The 20,487-nt window shown below is 50.1% G+C and overlaps 1 non-coding gene across 1 annotated transcript; it reads right to left on the bottom strand.

Annotated features, from left to right (window-relative positions):
• Positions 1-11,360: 11,360 nt before the first annotated feature.
• On the bottom strand, positions 11,361-11,443 carry trnal-aag. Its single transcript has one exon. It is a non-coding gene; the product is annotated as a tRNA-Leu (tRNA).
• Between the last annotated feature and the right edge of the window lie 9,044 nt (positions 11,444-20,487).

The raw sequence follows: 20,487 nt of genomic DNA, 5'->3' as shown, positions 1-20,487 counted from the left end.
TCCTGAAACCAGCTGCAAAAAACCTACCTGAGCCTGACGTGATTTGAACACGTAACATTCTGATCTGGAGTCAGACGCGCTACCGTTGCGCAGAAGCCCAACTGCTGAGCAGTTAGTGTTTTCCCTCATAGGTTCATGTTTTATTTACACCCAACGGCGAAAAAAACTCAAAGAAGTCAGATTGAGGGATATTAAAGGGCCATAACGTGAAGCAGCTGTACCACGTGGTTAAGGTGATGCACAATAACACATTGTGCTCTGTACACGTGGCTTCAAATCCCATCCTCGTCTGTAACGTGCCTGTTGTGTTTCTGTTTGATCCACTTCGTGAGCGCGAAGTAAAAATGCTGCGATTTTTAACTTTTGTTTGACGGCTGGTGGGGGCGTGGGTGGGGTGGGGGTGGGGGTGGGGGTGGGGGCGGTTAATAGTCGAACACTGTCCATACTGAAAGCCCGTTAAAAAATTGGTAAATTCTTATTTCATTCCCCGCCGGACCTGCGCATAAATTCGGAGCGAAAAGTTGTTTCTCTTACTCAGGAAGTGGGGCAGAAATTTCCAACTTGTTTTTGCGATGGCCGGAATTTGAACCCGAGTCAACTGCTTGGCATACAGCTATGCTCACCACTATACCACCATCGCCCACTGTTTGGGTTTGTGTCCTTTTGGTTCTTTAAATTAATTTGATAAACTGTTTCGTAACAAATACTTACTTTGCGTAAGTTATTTCACTCCAATTTAAAATGCTCCTGAATGAAAGTGTCCGTGTCGAACGGCTCCCGTTCAGCCAGCAGATGGCACCAGTCCACAATAAATGTATTTATCTAATTATTTTTCATGTTCTATGTGTCATTACATAGGACACTTACTCTGGTCTGCGACCTTAACTTGTCCTTGTGCCCTGATCCTGCCATTTTCACCCTGTTTAAATAATCATAGAATGCCTCCAGTGCAGAAAGAGGCCATTCGGCCCATCGAGTCGGTACCGAGCCTCGGAAAGAGCATCCGATTCCGTCCTAATCCTACCTATCCTTTCAAATACGTCAGGGCAGCCGAGTTCAGGGCGCAGTTTTTCTCTGGTGGTCAGGGTTCGAATCCCACTCCTGACATTGACTTTTCCACCGCGAGGCACCATCCAAACCTTGAACCCCTCCCTAACAGCACTGCGTGCGTACATACACCAGATGGATTTGCAGCGGTTCCAGAATCACCCCACCGCCCCCCATTCTCAAGGACAATTAATGTTAGATTTTAAATGTTTGGCCGAATCAGCGACAGCCACAGCCAGAGAGACCTGCCCTCAGGGTTATTGCAGGAAAGGCCTTTGACCCAAAAACAAAATACTTGGTGCCTTTGGTGCTGCAAATCTGAAACAAAGACAGAAAATGCTGGAAATATTCAGCTGATCCGGCAGCTTCTGTGGGGAGTGAAACCAGTCATTGCAATGAAAGGTCAGGATGTGAAATTCCATCTATTTCTCTTTTCACAGATAAAGTATTACCAGTGTTCATAGAATTAACAGTGCAGAAGGATGTCATTCGGCCCATCGAGTCTGCACCGGCTCCTGGAAAGATCAACACCTCCACCCCAAGAACGGGGGGCTAGTCTGGGATTTGAACCCGGGACCGCAAATGACAGTCCCTAAGCGAGAATTATACCCCTAGACCAACGAGCCGACCTGCTACTTCTTGTGATTAAATGTGGGAAGTGTGTTGGATTTCTAGTCGAAAAGTATGCCCTTTGCATGTTTCAATTCACTGGAATATCTATAGAGATTGTAACGCGAGGCCTGATTTCAGCTGTCATCATAGAACATATAACAGTACAGCACAGAACAGGCCCTTCGGCCCTCGATGTCGTGCCGAGCAATGATCACCCTACTCAAACCCACATGTCTACCCTATACCCGTAACCCAACAACACCCCCCAACCTTACTTTTTAGGACACTACGGGCAATTTAGCATGGCCAATCCACCTAACCCGCACATCTTTGGACTGTGGGAGGAAAGCGGAGCACCCGGAGGAAACCCACGCACACACGGGGACCGAACCTGGGATCCTGGAGCTGTGAATAATTTATGCTAACCACCATGCTACCGTGCTGCCCGCTTGTTAGTTGTTAAATATTTCCACTAGAAATCCATTGGATTTTCCCCATTGACTTGAGTGCTGCTCCCAGAGGATCTGTTCAGTGTTTTCAAAAATGTTTTATTTTGAATCCTCTATGTCCAGAGAATTGTGACGCTGAAATTGCTCACACTTCTCTCCATTGTTATCTATTCTGCAGGTATTGACCGAACCGTCTAATGGAGCCATGCTCACACGGCTGTGAGAGAGGCTTTCATTCCGGTTGTTGGCCTCCTTTGATCTATCACCAGCAACCGGATGTCTGCAGAGTACCTGGGAATGTCGAACCCCCTTCCAAAGATGGAATTAATCAAGGACAAGGTGTTGGTTGAAGAGCAAATCAACGGTCTGAAGATTTGGTATGAAATTGCTGGAATTTTGTGAAGAGAAAAAAGTGGTGGAGCAATGTGTCAATAGCAGGATAGGAGTTTGGGATATTATCCAGTCTGTGCTGGGGGGGGGGGGGGGCTGCGGGAAGGAAGTTGTCTTGTCTGCCCACCAAAGCTGAATGTTAGGATTGAGGTGGTGATCAGATTCCGGGAGGAGGGTGAAATCCTTTCACTGAGTTTCAAGCTTACAGTGAGGTTGAGGGTCTTGAGTTACAGGAAGATATAGACGGGATGGTCAAATGGGCAGAAAAATGGCTGATGGTTTTTAACCCTGAAAAATAAGATATGATGCCTTTGGTCGGGGATTTTCGCAGTAACTTCATTGCAGTGTTAAGATAAGCCAATTTGTGACAACAAAGTATATTATATTATTATAGGATTAATGTGAATGGCCTGACACTGGGAAGCCCTGAGGAGTGGGCTTGGAGTGTTTGTGCATAGATCTCTGCAGGCAGAAGGGAAGGTTAATAGGGTGCTGGAAAAGGCATCTGAGATATTTGTCTTTATCAATCGGGGCATGGATTACAAAAGGAGACAGATCATGTAGTAGTTGTATAGAATGTTGGTAAGGCCACAGCTGGAGTACCGTGTGCAATTCTGGTCACCACATGACAGGAAATATGTGACTTCACTGAATGGGGTGTAGATATGATTCAGCCGGATTTTGCTGGGTATGGAACATTGAAGATTTGAAGAGAGGTTGGATAGGCTTGTTTTTTTCTCTCTTGCAGGAACAGAGATGACTGAGGGGTGATCTGTTCGAGGAGTACTAGATTATGATAGGTATAGACAGGGCGGATAGGGAGCACCTGTTCCCCTCAGGAGAAGGGTCCGTCACGCGGGGACATTGCATTATTCTGCGATTTTGTTACAGATCAGATCTTGGAGGTATTGTTGTGCCCTAGAATAAACACGTGGATTGTAGCTGTCCATTAAAACAAAAATAGAGTTCGGAAGTTTCTGGCCAGTAAGTTCACAATGTCCACCGTACATCACTCATGATCATCAGGTGCAACAAATTATATCTTCATTGTCATTTCATTTGAAACTAAATGTGCCTTTACTATTTTTGAACCCCAGCTAGAGTCCTGTATCAGAGTGCCAACCTTCTCCAAGCCGCTGGGGATTAAGGTGCTTCTCACTGCTACATTGATCAGTTTGCTCCAATCATCAAAGACCGAACTGCCGCCTACCTGTTCCTCACACGAAGGTGTTGAGAGACTAAGACCTGAGCGGCGTGATGGATCCAATTGGACAGTTGCATCGTGGTGACTGTAATCTCTCTCCACAGCTGCTTCTGGTGCTGCTTTCACACACCCGTTGCCAAATAACCCCTCTGGTGTGCAAACAGGAGGACGTTCCTCCAGGAAAGGCGGCAGAAAAGGATTCTGGGAGAGGTCAACTGAGTCACCTCGACAATCCAACCAGACAGGCTATTTACGAGAAGAGAAGAGGCATTTTGCTCGGCGCCCTGGTATGAATATTAATTCCTCAACCGTAGTCAGTGAGCAGATTAACCAGTCACGGACAGGCCTTCTGCCTGTGGGGTCCTGGGGTGCGAATTTAACCAGGCATCTCATGTCCTGAGACCACTGGGAGGTCTGGTTCATCCAGGAGTTGAACATTATGCTGAAGAAACGTAACCACCTGGAGGAAAAGTTAATGTCCGAAATGGGATTTGAACCCACGCCTCCAGAGGAGACTGTAATCTGAACGCAGCGTCTTCGACCGCTCGGCAATAATGACGCGATATGGCAAAGGATATGCTCCGTGCCCACATCGAGGTAAGTTGTATGTTCATTGTCATTTCATTTCAAACTAGATGTACTTTTCCTATTTTCCAACCCCAGCCAGAGTCCTGTATCTGAGTGCCATCCTTGTCCAAGCCGCTGGGGGGTCAAGGAGCATCTCATTGCTGCAGTGATCAGTTTTCTGCGATCAACAAAGACCGAAGTGCCGCCGACCTGTTCCTCACACAAAGATATTGAGAGTCTGAGATCTGAGCGGCGGGAAGGATGCAATGAGACAGTTGCATCCTGGCGACTGGAATCTCTCTCCACAGTTGCTTCTGGGGCTGCTTTCACAGACAAGTAGCCAAAGAACCCGTTCAGTGTGCAAACTGGAGGAAGTTCATCCAGAAAAGGCTGCATCCAATAGGATTCTGGAAGAGGTCTTCTGAGTCACCTCGACAATCCAATCAGCCAAACTATTTACAACAAAAGTAGATGAATTTTACCCGGTGTCCTGGGATCAATATTAATTCCTCAACCAGAGTCAATAAACAGTCCATTCAGCCTTGAACTGGGCTTCTGCCTGTGGGATTTGGCTATGCGGGTTCCAGCTGGAATCTCATGGCCTGAAACCTCTGATTCCCCATTGAATAAGAGGTGTTGGATCTCCCTGGAGTTGAGCATTTTGCTGGAGATACTTAACCTCGTTGAGAAATAGTGAATTACAGAAGTGGGATTTGAACCCACGCCTCCAGAGAAAGCTGCGACCTTAACGCTGCGCTTTCGACCGCTCGGCCATCCTGACGCGTTATGGCAAAGGATTTGCTTCGTGCACAAATCGATTTCAATTATTTCTTCATCGCCATTTCATTTCAAACTCGATGTGCTTTTCCTGTTTTCTCCATTTAACAAAGACGGAACTGACGCCGACCTGTTCCTCATACGATGGTATTGAGAGTCTGAGATCTGAGCGGCGTGATGGATCCAATTAGACAGTTGCATCCTTGCGACTGGAAACTCTCTCCACAGCTGCTTCTGTTGCTGCTTTCACAGACAAGCAGACAAATAACTCCTCCCGTGTCAAAACAGGAGGAAATTCATCCAGGACAGGAGACGGAAAAGGATTCTGGGTGAATGCAACTTCGTCAACTCGCCAATCCAACCAGCCAGACTATTTCCAAGAAGAGAAGAGGAAATTTATCCGGAGTCCTGTGTGATTATTAATTCCTCATTGCAAAATCTTTATGCACACGTTTGAACAAGACTTCCTCACCACACAGGACCTGCAACCGATGTTATACACCAGATACATCGATGACATTTTGTTCCTTTAGACCCACAAGGAAGAATCACTGAAACAACTATACGATGAGATCAATAAACTCCATCCCACCATCAGACTCACCATGGACTATTCTCCAAATTCTGTTGCATTCTTGGACACACTCATCTCCATCAAGGACCGTCACCTTAGCACTTTGCTTTACCGCAAGCCCACAGACAACCTCACGATGCTCCACATCTCCAGCTTTCACCCGAAACACATTAAAGAAGCCATCCCCTATGGACAAGCCCTCCGTATACACAGGATCTGCTCAGACGAGGAGGAGCGTAACAGACACCTACAGATGCTGAAAGATGCTCTCGTATGAACGGGATATGGCGCTCGACTCATCGATCGACAGTTCCAACGTGCCACGGCAAAAAACCGCACCGACCTCCTCAGAAGACAAACACGGGACACCACTAACAGAGTACCTTTCGTCGTCAAGTACTTTCCTGGGGCGGAGAAATACGACATCTTCTTCGCAGCCTTCAACACATCATCAATGAAGATGAACATCTTGCCAAGGTCATCCCCACACCCCCACTACTGGCCTTCAAGCAACTGCGCAACCTCAAACAAACCATTGTTTGCAGCAAATTACCGAGCCATCAGAACAGCGACCACGACACCACACAACCCTGCCAGGGCAATCTCTGCAAGACATGCCAGATCATCGATTTGGATACCACCATTACACGTGGTAACACCACCCACCAGGTACACGGCACATATTCGTGCGACTTGACCAATGTAGTCTACCTCTTACACTGCAGGAAATGATGTCTTGAAGTGTGGTACATTGGCGAGACCATGCAGACACTGCGACAACGAATGAACGGGCATCATGCGACAATCACCAGGCAGGAATGTTCCCTTCTAGTCGGGGAACACTTCAGCAGTCAAGGGCATTCAGCCTCTGATCTCTGGGTAAGCGTTCTCCAAGGCGGTCTTCAGGACACGTGACAACGCAGAATTGCCGAGCAAGAACTTGTAGCTAAGTTCTGCACGCATGAGTGGGCTTCAACAGGGATCTTGGATTCATGTCGCATTACATCCACCCCCCAGCATCTGGCCTGGACTTGCAAAATCCCACCAACCGTTCTGGCTTGAGACAATTCACACCTCTTTAACCTGTGATTATCCCTCTCCCTGGATCTGTAATGATTCGATTACCTGCAAATGCTCACATTCCAAGCATTGTCCACCATCTCTGACTTTGTCTATATAAATGTTTCTGGAACATACCTCGCCATTCACCTGAGGAAGGAGCTGTGCTCCGAAAATTCGTGTTTGAAACAAACCTGTTGGCCTTTAACCTGGTGTTGTAAGACTTCTTACTGTGCTCACCCCAGTCCAACGCCGGCATCTCCACATCTAAATTCATCGTCATTTCATTTCAAACAAGATACGCTTTTCCTTCTTTTGAAACCCAGCCAGAGTCCTGTATCTGCTGCTATCCTTGTCCAAGCCGCTGGGGGTAAGGAGCTTTTCATTGCTGCACTGATCAGTTTCCCTCAATCAACAAGGACCGAATTCCCGCTCCACCTGTTCCTCACCAGAAGATATTGAGAGTTTGAGATCTGAGCAACGTGAAGTATGCAATTGGAGAGTTACATTCTGCCGACTGGAATCTCTCTCCACAGCTACTTCCGGTGCTGCTTTCATAGACAAGTAGCCAAAGAACCCCTCCAGTGTCCAAACAGGAGAACGTTTTACCAGTCGAGGCGGCAAAAGAGAGTTCTGCGAGAAGTCAACTTAGTCACATCGACTGTACTGTGGGTAGCTGAAGAACAGGTGTCAAAGGGCGGATCGGACCGAAAGTCAAACTTTGATACTAATAAAGAAGAAGGCAGATGTTCTCATGTACTTGGAAAAAATCTTTTCCTTTGGAAGATATTGGATCTTCCTGAGGTTGATAATACAGCCGGAGAAAAGTAACCTCATTAAAGGAAACTCAATATCAGGACCGGTATTCGAACCCACGCCATCAAAGGAGACTACGACTTGAACGCAGCGCTTTGGACCGCTCGGCCATCCTGTGCGTTATAGTCAGAGCTAAGATCCGTGCACAAATCGACTTAAATTCTATCTTCATCTCATTTCATTTCAAACAAGTTATGCTTTTCCTACTTTTGAACCCCAGCCAGAGTCCTGTATCTGATGCCATCCTTATTGTCGCCGCTGGGGGTTATGAAGCTTCTCATTGCTGCATTGATCAGTTTGCTCCAATCAACAAGTATCGAATTTACACTCTACCTGTTCCTCACACGAAGTTATTGAGAGTCTAAGATCTGACGACGTGAAGTATCCAATTGGAGAGTTACATTCTGGCGACTGGAATCTCTCCACAGCTGCTTCCGGTGATGCTTTCACAGACAAGCAGCCGAAGAACCCCACCAATACCCAAACAGGAGAACGCTCATCCAGTGGAGGCGGCAAAAGAGTGATTGGGAGAAGTCAACTTAGTCACCTCAACTGTACTCTGGGTAGCTGAAGAACAGGTGTCAAAGGGGGGATCAGACTGAAAACAAAAGTTTGATAACAATAAAGAAGAAGGAGGATGTTCTTCTGGGCAAAAGCGACTTGTTTGCTTTTGGTGTGAGTGAGAAAAAGAATAGCAGAAGATGGTTTCGATCCATCCACCTCGGGATAATGGGCGCAGCACGCTTCCGCTGCGCCACTCTGCTCCTGGTCGACTCTCCGGCGGCCCGGACGTCAGGCAAATTTTGAAGAAATCAGGAACAGGTCGATCAATGTTCACAGGGAGCTGGAAGTGCCGCCCCGAACTTCTTTCCTGGAAGGTGATTCCAGTCACTCCCCACATTCCCATCAGAACAATGTCACAGAAGAAATCACATCACCTTCATAGAACAACCATTCAGTACGACAGTAACAACAGTCCAAAGATGTGCGGGTTAGGTGGATTGGCCATGCTAAATTGCCCGTAGTGTCCTAATGAAAGTAAGGTTAAAGGGGGTGTTGTTGGGTTACGGGTACAGGGTGGATACGTGGGTTTGAGTAGGGTGATCATGGCTCGGCACAACATTGAGGGCCGAAGGGCCTGTTCTGTGCTGTACTGTTCTATGTTCTATGTTCGATATCTGAACTATGCTGACCAGAATCAGTGCGCTCAAACGTGCGTTCTTGCTGAAAGAACAAATGAAGAAGTGAATAGTTGCCTGGCTACCGCAGGGCAGTGATGTCGTAGCTCCTGGTTTAAGGAACAGAGTGCCGCAGCGGAAGCGTGCTGGGCCATTACCCCGAGGTCGAGGAATCAAGGCTATTCTCTGCTCTTTCCATTCTCCCTCACACCAAAAGTGAACATGACGCACATTCCTGTTTGCTTTGCAGCAAATACCTATCAGAATATTTCTTGCAGTCTCATCCTGACTTTAGTCCCGGGAATAAAGGAGACAGCATGACACATTTGTAAAGGTCACAAACAGGGAACCACAGAGTACATGATATAAAATATCAACCTGTCTGGCAGCAACTGTGGAGAAAAAAGAGCTATCGTTTCGATTCCAGCTGAGCCGTTGTCTAAGCTGGACTGAAGCGCGTTCCAGTAGGACCCCGCAGACGGACAAAATAGATAGACAACGTTTTCCAGTAATACCTCACAGGAGACCAATAAGGAAATAAAGCAATATCGAGTAATAAATCACAATTGAAACCCAGCTCACATCTTCCCCTCATGTACGCATGTGAACAATCCAACCAGTCACACTTTTTACAACAAGAGAAGACGATTTTCCCCCGGGGTCCAGGAATCAATATTTATTCCTCAGCCAGAGTCACTGTGCCGATTACGCTGTAATTAACTAGGCTCTTACCAGTTGGTTCTTGCTGTGCGATATTTAGCAGGAATCTCATGTCCCGAAGTCACCGCTTCCCATTGAATGGGTGATATTGGATCTTCCTGGGATTTAACATTTTGCTGGAGAACTGTAATCTCGTGGAGGAAAAGTCAATGTCGGGAGTGGTATCGAACCCACGCTTCCAGAAATGACTGCGATCTCAACGCAGCGTCTTAGAATGCTCAACCACCCTGACACTGCGCAGAGGAAGGTGCGCTCTGCGCAAAGCCCGACTTTAATTCTATCTTCATCGTCATTTGATTAGAAACCTGATGTGCTTTTATTATATTTGAACCACAGAAAGAGTCCTGTATCTGAATGCCATCCTTCTCCAAGCAGCAGGGGCTTAAGGAGCTTTTTTTTGCTGCATTTATCTGTTTGCTCAAATCAACATGGCCCGAATTACCTCCCGACCTCGTCCTCACAGGAAGGTATTGAGAGTCTAAGATCCGAGCAACATGCGGTATCCAATTGGAGCTTTGCAACCTAGCACCTGGATTGTCTCTCCAGAGCTGCTTCCTTGCTGCTTTCACAGACAAGTAGCCGAAGAACCCCTCCAGTGTCCAAACAGGAGGACTTTAATCCAGTAGAGGCAGCAGAAGAGAGTTCTGGGAGAAGTCAACTGAGTCACCTCGACTGTACTGTGTGTAGCTGAAGGAGAGGTGTCAAAGAGCGGATCAGACAGAAAGCAAAATTTTGATTATAATTTAAAAAAAGGCTGATGTGTTCCTGGGTGACAGCGACTTGTTTGCTTTTGGTGTGAATGAGAAAATAAATAGCAGAGGATGGTTTCGAGCCACTGACTGCTGCGTTATGGGGCCAGCACGCTTCCGCTGCGCCACTCTGCTCGCGGTTGATTGCCCCGGTTCGGACTTCAGGCAAAGATATAAGAAATCAGTAATAGGTTGATCAATGGTGCCAGTGAGGTGAAACTGCCGTCCCGAACTTCCTTCTAGGAAGGTGATTCAAGTCACTCCCCACTTTCCCATCAGAGCAACGTCACAGAAGAAATCACATCACAATCACTGAACAATCATTCAGCACGAAAGTTAAATATCTGAACTATGCTGACCAGAATCAGTCTGCTCAAACGTGTGTCCTTGCTGAAAGAACAAATGAGAAAGTGAATAGTTGTCTAACTACCGAAGGGCAGTAATGTCGCAGCTCCTGGTTAAGGGAGCAGAGTGCCGCAGCGGAAGCGTGCTGGGCCGTTACACCGAGGTCGAGGAAACGGGGCTATTCTCTGCTATTTACATTCTCGCTCTCATCAAAAGTAATCATAACGCACGTTCCTGTTTGCTTTGCAGCAAATACCTATCAGAATATTTCTTGCAGGGTCATCCCGACATTCGTCCCATGAATGAAGGAGACAGGATGACACATTACAACATTGTAAAGCTCACAAATAGGGAACCACGGTGAAAATGCTTTAAAGTCTCAGCAGGTCTGACAGCATGTGTAGGGAGAGAAAACAACTAACGTTTCTAGTCCAGGCGACCCTTTGTCAAATCTGGATTGTAAACGTTATCCAGTAGCACCCCACAGAGGAGCAATATTTATACATACTGATGTCCGTGAATGGCTCACAAGAAGGAAATAAAGCATTATCGAACAATAAGTCACAATAAAAACCGAGTTCCCAACTTCCCCTCTCGGATGGATGTGAACAATCCAACCAGCCAGACTATTCACAAAAAGAGAAGTTGAATTTCACCCGGAGTCCTGGGATCAATATTAATTCCTCAACCAGAGTCACTGAAGGAGAATATCGAGTCAGTAACTGGGCTTTCGCCTCCCGGGTCTTGCTGTGCGTATTTAACCAGTAATCTCATGTCGTGAGAACAAAGCTTTGCCTTTGAAAGGGAGATTTTGGATCTTCCTGAGGTTGCAAATCTTGCCGAAGAAATCTAACCTCGTGGAAGAAAACTCAATATCAGGAGTGGGATTCGAACCCACGTCTCCAGAGGAGACTGCGACCTTAACGCAGCGCCTTAGACCGCTCGGCCATCCTGATTTTCTGTCGTTGAATGTAAGACCCGTGCTCAAATCGACTTAAATTCTATCCTCATCGTCATTTCATTTCCAACAAGATATGCGTTTCCTAATTCTGAACCCCAGCCAGAGTCCTCTATCTGATGCCATCCTTGTCCAAGCCGCTGGGGGTAAGGAGCTTCTCATTGCTGCATTGATCACTTTGCTCCAATCAACAAGGACCAAATTCCCGCTCTTTCTGATCCTCACAGGAAGATATTGAGAGTCGAAGATCTGAGCGACATGAGGTATCCAATTGGAGAGCTGCATTCTGGCGATTGGAATCTCTCTCCAAAGCTGCTTCCGGTGCTGCTTTCACAGACAAGCAGCCGAAGAACCCCACCAATACCCAAACAGGAGAACGTTCATCCAGTGGAGGCGGCAGAAGAGTGTTTGAGAGAAGTCAAATTAGTCACCTCGACTGTACTGTGGGTTGCTGAAGAACAGGTGTCAAAGAGCGGATCAGACTGAAAGCTGGCTGCTCACGACTTGTTTGCTTTTCGTGTGAGTGAGGAAATAAATAACAGAGGAAGGCTTTGGTCCATCGATTTCTAGGTTATGGGCCCAGCACGCTTGCGCTGCGCCATTCTGCTCGTGGTTGATGCCTTCCGTAGTCGTACTTGAGGCAATGTTTGAAGAAATCACAAACAGGTTGATCAATGTTCCCAGAGAGGTGAAGCTGCCGCCCCGAACTTCCTTCTATGAAGGTGATTCCAGTCACTCCCCACTTTCCCATCAGAACAACGTCACAGAAAAAATAACATCACCTTCACAGAACAATCATTCAGCACGAAAGTAAAATATCTGATCTATGCTGACCAGAATCAGTCTGCTCAAACGTGTGTTCTTGTTGAAAAAAAACAAATGAAGAAGTGAATCGTTGTCTGGCTACCGCAGGGCAGTGATGTCGTAGCTCCTGGTTAAGGGAGCAGAGTGCCGCAGCGGAAGCGTGCTGGGCCGTTACACTGAGGTCGAGGAAACGGGGCTATTCTCTGCTATTTACATTTTCCCTCACACCAAAAGTAAACATAACGCACGTTCCTGTTTTCTTTGCAGCAAATACCTATCAGAATATTTATTGCAGTCTCATTCTGACATTTGTACCAGGAATGAAGGAGACAGCATGACACATTGTAAAGGTCACAAACAGGGAACCACAGAGAACATGATGTAAAATATCAACATGTCTTGCAGCAACTGTGGAGAAAAAAGAGCTATCGTTTCGAGTCCAGGTGACCCGTTGTCTAAGCTGGACTGAAGCGCGTTCCAGTAGGACCCCGCAGACGGACAGAATAGATAGACAACGTTTTCCAGTAATACCTCACAGGGGGCCAATAAGGAAATAAAGCATTATCGAGTAATAAATCACAATAGAAACCCTGCTCCCATCTTCCCCCCATGTACGGATGTGAACAATCCAACCAGCCACACATTTTCCAAGAGAAGACGATTTTTCCCCGGAGTCCAGGAATCAATATTTACTCCTCAACCAGAGTCACTGTGCCGATTACGCAGTAATTAACTAGGCTTTTACCTGTTGGTTCTTGCTGTGCGAAATTTAGCAGTAATCTCATGTCCTGAAGCCCCCGCTTCCCCATTGAATGGGTGGTATTGGATCTTCCTGGGGTTGAACATTTTGCTGGAGAACTGTAATCTCGTGGAGGAAAAGTCAATGTCTGGAGTGGTATCGGACCCACGCTTCCAGAAATGACTGCGATCTCAACGCAGCGTCTTAGAATGCTCAACCACACAGACAGTGCGTGGAGGAAGGTGCGCTCCGCGCAAAACTCGACTTTAATTCTATCTTCATCGTCATTTGATTAGAAACTAGATGTGCTTTTATTATTTTTGAACCACAGATATAGTCCTGTATCTGAGTGCCATTCTTCTCCAAGCCGCAGGGGCTGAAGGAACCTTTTGTTGCTGCATTGATCAGTTTGCTCCAATCAACATGGCCTGAACTACACCCCGACCTCATCCTCACAAGAAGGTATTGAGAGTCTAAGATCCGAGCAACATGCGGTATCCAATTGGAGCGTTGCAACCTGGCGACTGGATTGTCTCTCCACAGCTGCTACCTTGCTGCTTTCACAGTCAAGTAGCCGAAGAACCCCTCCATTGTCCAAACAGGAGGACGTTAATCCAGTAGAGGCGGCAGAATAGTGTTCTGGGACAAGTCAACTGAGTCACCTCGACTGTACTGTGGTTAGCTGAAGAAGAGGTGTCAAAGAGCGGATCAAACAGAAAACAAAAGTTTGATTATAATAAAGAAAAAGGCTGATGTGTTCCTGGGTGATAGCGACTTGTTTGCTTTTGGTGTGAATGATAAAATAAATAGCAGAGGATGATTTCGATCCACCGACTTCTGGGTTATGAGCCCAGCACGGTACCGCTGCGCCACTCTGCTCGCGGTTGATTGTTCCCGGATCGGACTTGAGGCAAAGTTTGAACAAATCAGTAACAGGTTGATCAATGGTGCCAAAGATGTGAAACTGTTGCCCCGAACTTCCTTCTATTAAGGTCACTTCCCACTTTCCCATCAGAACAACGTCACAGAAGAAATCACATCACCTGCACTGAACAACCATTCAGCACGAAAGTAAAATATCTGAACTATGCTGACCAGAATCAGTCTGCTCAAACGTGTGTTCTTGTTGAAACAACAAATGAGGAAGCGAATAGTTGTCTGGCTACCGAAGGGCAGTGATGTCGTAGCTCCTGGTTTAAGGAGCAGAGTGCCGCAGCGGAAGCGTGCTGGGCCTTTACACCGAGGTCGAGGAATCGAGGCTATTCTCTGCTATTTACATTCTCCCTCTCCTTCCAAACATGGCCGGGCCTTTCTCAGACCTTACTTTCTTGCTGTTCTGTTCGTTCAATTAGCTCTCATCTTGGTGCTTTGTTTTGATGCTAAACTGTCCACAATATCTGTTTGATCTGGACAACCAATCGATGCTCCAATTAGACCAAAATGTTTTGTGTCAACCGGTTCAATACAATCGTGTGGAGGGAATTCTAATATCCTCAGGATGATGTTTAATGATTTGCTGAATGATCTGTTTTTTGTTCGCGGGGTGATAGGTTATGTCACTGGATTGGGAATCCAGGGGACAGAAATAATCTTTGGGACAGAGAATAAATCCCAGGACGGCAGATGGTGAAATTTAAATTCAGTGATTTCGTGAATCTGGAATTTAAAGGCATCGGAGCTGGTTAAATTTGGTCAGTTGCAAGCTGCACATTTACTGATTGTTTGGTTAATGCGCCGCAGTAAATACACCACTTCTTCACCGACTGTCCGTAATGTTTTCAATAAAACATGAAGTTCCAGGATGTTGCCAATGTAACTGATATTGTTGCACAAATAATGTAATCAGACGAACAGTGCGTTTAGGGAGCTGAGATTTTCCAATAGTTCAAGTGTTGGTCTCCAAATCCAATGTCTTTTTCCACGTAGATTCTATCCCTTCCCACAGACAGACTGGGACTCCGGTCATTGCATGAAAGCACTAACTTCCTGGAGTGATTTCAGGTCGGGTTTATAATGCTGAAAAGAAACCATATCGCTTATTGTTACGAGACGGCATCATCTGAAGATACTGTGAAAAGCCCTTAGTCGCCCCATTCCGGCGCCTGTTCGGGGAATCGAACCGTGCTGCTAGCTTTCCATGCCAGCGATTTAACCCAGTGAGCTAAACAGCCCCATCAAACAAATTGTCAATGACTGTCTTGTTAAACGCAGTTCAGTTAGTGGCTGTGGCTTTGGACTTGCAATCAAATGGGATAGCATGGTAGCACAGTGGTTAGCACAGTTGCTTCACAGCTCCAGTGCGCTGTCTGTGCGGCGCCTGCGCGTTCACACGGTGTCTGCGTGCGTTTCCTTGGGGTGTCTCCTGTTTCTTTCGGTAGTTCGGTGCAGAGTCAAGAGGCCGAATGTCCTGCAGGGATTCGCTGGATAACAAATTAGAATCGTCATAACTCCGACACTGACGGGGTGTTTAAGGCGTCTGAGTGATGTCCATCATGATGTGGTCAAATGTTTGTATCTTTCAGTCTTTCCGCGGTGTTTTATTTACAATGTGTAGAAACATGTTGGACATGGTATTGAAGTGTTTCCCATCAGTCTATTCAGAACAATCACTCAGCCGACGTGATGGAAATGTAATTTGCTGACAGAAACTGTATTTCCAATATTTCACATCTGGCTGAACATCTGGACCAATACACAAAGACAAACTTCTTCCGATAGCTTTCGCGGATGTTAAAGTCCATGAGGTGGTTTGTTGAAGTCAGGTTACATGGCGAATTGGCCGAAAGGTGAAGGTGATGCGCTGCTAACCCATTGTGCTTTGCATCTGGGAGTCTGAATCCATCCTCGTCGATGATCCATTTCCTCCGTCTCCGCGTTGGGCCACTTATTGAGGGTGACCTGATGATTCGTTTAATGTTTCCGGAACGAGGGTGAAGTTTAAATTCGGAGTTCAATAGGCCTGAGGAGTGAATTGTCTTGCCCCATTCTCTTTACCGATATTCCTAATCCTCTGTCTAAGAATCGATTTAAATCACGACACCAGCTTTAGGCAGCAGTTTGGCACCATGAAAACATGCGGCTTCAGAAGCTCCAAAACAGCCGCCAGCTTCATCTGGGGCACTGCTGGCAGATTTTGTATTTCCAGAACCGGCCGTCCAGCCGTGAAAAGAAGTCCACCAGATGATCTCATTACACTGCAAGACATAGGAGCAGAAGCAGGCCATTCGGCCCATCCTGCCTGCTTCACCATTCAATGAGGTTATGATTGACCTGATATAATCCTCAAACCCACTCTCACGCCTCATCCCCATAACCATTGATTTCTTTATTGATTAAATCTTGAACATACTAACTGTCCCAGCCTCGACGTTCCATTCGCTTCAAAACGACATTTCCACAAGTACACTATACTCTGAGAAAAAAAAATTCTCATCATTTTTGTTTCAACAAGGCGGCCGGCACATTACTCTGATATTATTCCCTCTGGTCCTCGATTCTCCCACACGGGGAAACAAAATCTCAGCATCCACCCTGTCAATCCCCCTGAAAATCTATTACATCAGTGAATTTGAATGGTGGGATTTATTCCGTGTCCCAAAGATTAGTTCAGACCTCTGGATTCCCAATCCTGTGACATAATCTTTCATCCCTCTGAACAAAAAAAACAGTTGATTCAGCTCATTATTAAACTTCTTGGGCCAGTGGGCCGAAGAATGGCAGATGCAGTTTAATTTGGATCAATGTGAGGTGATGCATTTTGGTCGATCAAATCACTGATTGACCAACTCAGTTAATGGAAGGGAGTTGGGGAGAATTACTGAACAAACAGATCTATGGGGTACAGGTTCACAGCTCCTTGAAGGTGGTGTCGCAGGTGGACAGGGTGGTGAAGAAGGCATTCAGCATGCTAGGTTTCAAGGTCAGAATATTGAATACAAGATTTGGGACGTCTTGTTGAAGTTGTACAAGGCATTCAGAAGAGCACACATTAAATATTGCGTTCAGTTCTTGTCACCCTATTTTCGGAAGGATATTGTTAAACTAGAAAGAGTGCGCACAGTAAGAAGTCTTACAACGCTTTCGGAGCGCAGCTCCTTCCTCAGGTGAATGGCGAGGTATGTTCCAGAAACATTTATGAAGACAAAGTCAGAGATGCTGGACAATGCTTGGACAATACCAACTGTTAGGGCTTGAGACAATTTACACCTTTTTAACCTGTGATTATCCCTCTCCCTGGATCTGTAATGATTTGATTACCTGCAAATGCCTGCATTCCAAGCATTGTCCAGCATCTCTGAATTTGTCTATATAAAAGTTTCTGGAACATACCTCGCCATTCACCTGAGGAAGGAGCAGCGCTCCGAAAGCTCGTGTTTGAATCAAACCTGTTGGACTTTAACCTGGTGTTGTAAGATTTCTTACTGTGCTCACCCCAGTCCAACGCCGGCATCTCCACATCATAGAAAGAGTGCAGAAGTGATTTACAAGGATGCTACCAGGACTTGATGGTCTGAGTGAAAAGTGGAGGCTGGATAGGCTGGGAATGTTTTTCCTGGAGCGTAAGAGGCTAAGAGGTCATAGATCATAGAATTTACAGTGCAGAAGGAGGTCCTGGGGCGCCGACTCCACGTGCGGATCCTGGGGCCCCGACTCCACGTGCGGGTCTTGGGGCCACGATTCCACGTGCGGGTCCTGGGGCCCCGACTCCACGTGAGGATTCTGGGGCGCCGACTCCACGTGCGGGTCCTGGGGCCCCGACTCCACGCGCAGGTCCTTTGCGCCGACTCCACGTGCGGATCCTGGGGCGCCGACTCCACGTGCGGGTCCTGGGGCCCCAACTCCACGCGCAGGTCCTGTGCGCCGACTCCACGTGTGGGTCCTGGGGCCCCGACTCCACGTGCGGGACCTGGGGCCCCGACTCCACGCGCAGGTCCTGTGCGCCTACTCCACGTGTGGGTCCTGGGGCCCCGACTCCACGTTCGGATCCTGGAGCGCCGCCATCCTGGGGCCCCGACCCCACGTGCAGGTCCTGTGCGCCGACTCCACTTGCGGATCCTGGGCACCGCCTTCCTGGAGCGCCGACTCCACGTGCGGATCCTGGAGCGCCGCCATCCTGGGGCCCCGACTCCACGTGCAGGTCCTGTGCACCGACTCCACGTGCGGATCCTGGAGCGCCGCCATCCTGGGGCCCCGACTCCACGTGCAGGTCCTGTGCACCGACTCCACGTGCGGATCCTGGAGCGCCGCCATCCTGGGGCCCCGACTCCACGTGCAGTGCCTGTGCGCCGAATCCACGTGCGGATCCTGTAGCGCCGCCATCCTGGGGCCCCGACTACACGTGCGGATCCTGGAGCGCCGCCATCCTGGGGTGCCGACTCCACGTGCGGATCCTGGAGCGCCGCCATCCTGGGGTGCCGACTCCACGTGCGGGTTCTGGGGCCCCGACTCCACGTGCGGGTCCTGGAGCGTCGCCATTCTGGGGCCCCGACTCCACGTGCGGATCCTGGGGCCTCGACTCCACGTGCGGATCCTGGGGCCCCGACTCCACGTGCGGATCCTGGGGCTCTGACTCCACGAGCGGATCCTGGGGCCCCGACTCCACGTGCGGGTCCTGGGGCCCCGACCACGTGCGGGTCCTGGGCACCGAATCCACGTGCGGATCCTGGGCACCGCCTTCCTGGGGCCCCGACTCCACGTGCGGGTCCTGGGCGCCGACTCCACGTGCGGGTCCTGGGGCCCCGACCCCACGTGCGGGTCCTGGGGCCCCGACTCCACGTGCAGGGTCCTGGGGCGCCGACTCCACATGCGGATCCTGGGGCCCCGACTCCACGTGCGGGTCCTGGGGCGCCGACTCCACGTGCGGATCCTGGGGCCCCGACTCCACGTGAGGATCCTGGGGCGCCGACTACACGTGCCGGTCCTGGGGCCCCGACTCCACGTGCGGATCCTGGGGCGCCGACTACACGTGCCGGTCCTGGGGCCCCGACTCCACGTGCGGGTCCTGGGCACCGAATCCACGTGCGGATCCTGGGCACCGCCTTCCTGGGGCCCCGACTCCACGTGCGGGTCCTGGGCGCCGACTCCACGTGCGGGTCCTGGGGCGCCGACTCCACATGCGGATCCTGGGGCCCCGACTCCACGTGCGGGTCCTGGGGCGCCGACTCCACGTGCGGATCCTGGGGCCCCGACTCCACGTGAGGATCCTGGGGCGCCGACTACACGTGCCGGTCCTGGGGCCCCGACTCCACGCGCAGGTCCTGTGCGCCGAATCCACGTGTTGGGCCTGGGGCCCCGACTCTACGTGCGGGTCCTGGGGCCCCGACTCCACGCGCAGGTCCTGTGCGCCGACTCCACGTGCAGATCCTGGGGCGCCGACTCCACGTGCGGGTCCTGGGTCCCCGACTCCACGCGCAGGTCCTGTGCGCCGAATCCACGTGTTGGGCCTGGGGCCCCGACTCTACGTGCGGTTCCTGGGGCCCCGACTCCACGCGCAGGTCCTGTGCGCCGACTCCACGTGTGGGTCCTGGGGCCCCGACTCCACCTGCGGATCCTGGAGCGCCGCCATCCTGGGGCGCCGACTCCACGTGCGGATTCTGGAGTGCCGCCATCCGGGGGCCCCGACTCCACGTGCATGTCCTGTGCGCCGACTCCACTTGCGGATCCTGGGCACCGCCTTCCTGGAGCGCCGACTCCACGTGCGGATCCTGGAGTGCCGCCATCCTGGGGCCCCGACACCACGTGCAGGTCCTGTGCGCCGACTCCACGTGCGGATCCTGGAGCGCCGCCATCCTGGGGCCCCGACTCCACGTGCAGGTCCTGTGCGCCGACTCCACGTGCGGATCCTGGAGCGCCGCCATCCTGGGGCCCCGACTACACGTGCGGGTTCTGGGGCCCCGACTCCACGTGGGGGTCCTGGAGGGCCGCCATCCTGGGGCCCCGACTCCACGTGCGGATCCTGGGGCCCCGGCTCCACGTGCGGATCCTGGGGCCCCGACTCCACGTGCGGATCCTGGGGCGCTGACTCCACGTGCGGATCCTGGGGCGCCGACTCCACGTGCGGATCCCGGGGCACCGACTCCACGTGCGGATCCTGGGCACCGCCTTCCTGGGGCCCCGACTCCACGTGCGGGTCCTGGGCGCCGACTCCACGTGCGGGTCCTGGGTCCCCGACTCCACGTGCGGGTCCTGGGCGCCGACTCCACGTGCGGATCCTGGAGCGCCGCCATCCTGGGGCGCCGACTCCACGTGCGGATCCTGGAGCGCCGCCATCCTGGAGCGCCGACTCCACGTGCGGATCCTGGGCACCGCCTTCCTGTGGCCCCGACTCCACGTGCGGGTCCTGGGCGCCGACCACGTGCGGGTCCTGGGTCCCCGACTCCACGTGCGGGTCCTGGGCACCGCCTTTCTGGGGCCCCGACCCCACGTGCGGGTCCTGGGGCGCCGACTCCACATGCGGATCCTGGGGCCCCGACTCCACATGCGGGTCCTGGGGCCCCGAC

This window comes from Scyliorhinus canicula, chromosome 31, assembly GCF_902713615.1.
Source record: "Scyliorhinus canicula chromosome 31, sScyCan1.1, whole genome shotgun sequence".
Classification (NCBI taxonomy): domain Eukaryota; kingdom Metazoa; phylum Chordata; class Chondrichthyes; order Carcharhiniformes; family Scyliorhinidae; genus Scyliorhinus; species Scyliorhinus canicula.
The sequence above is the reverse complement of the archived record's forward strand: the minus strand, read 5'-3'. Positions and strand labels throughout refer to the sequence as shown.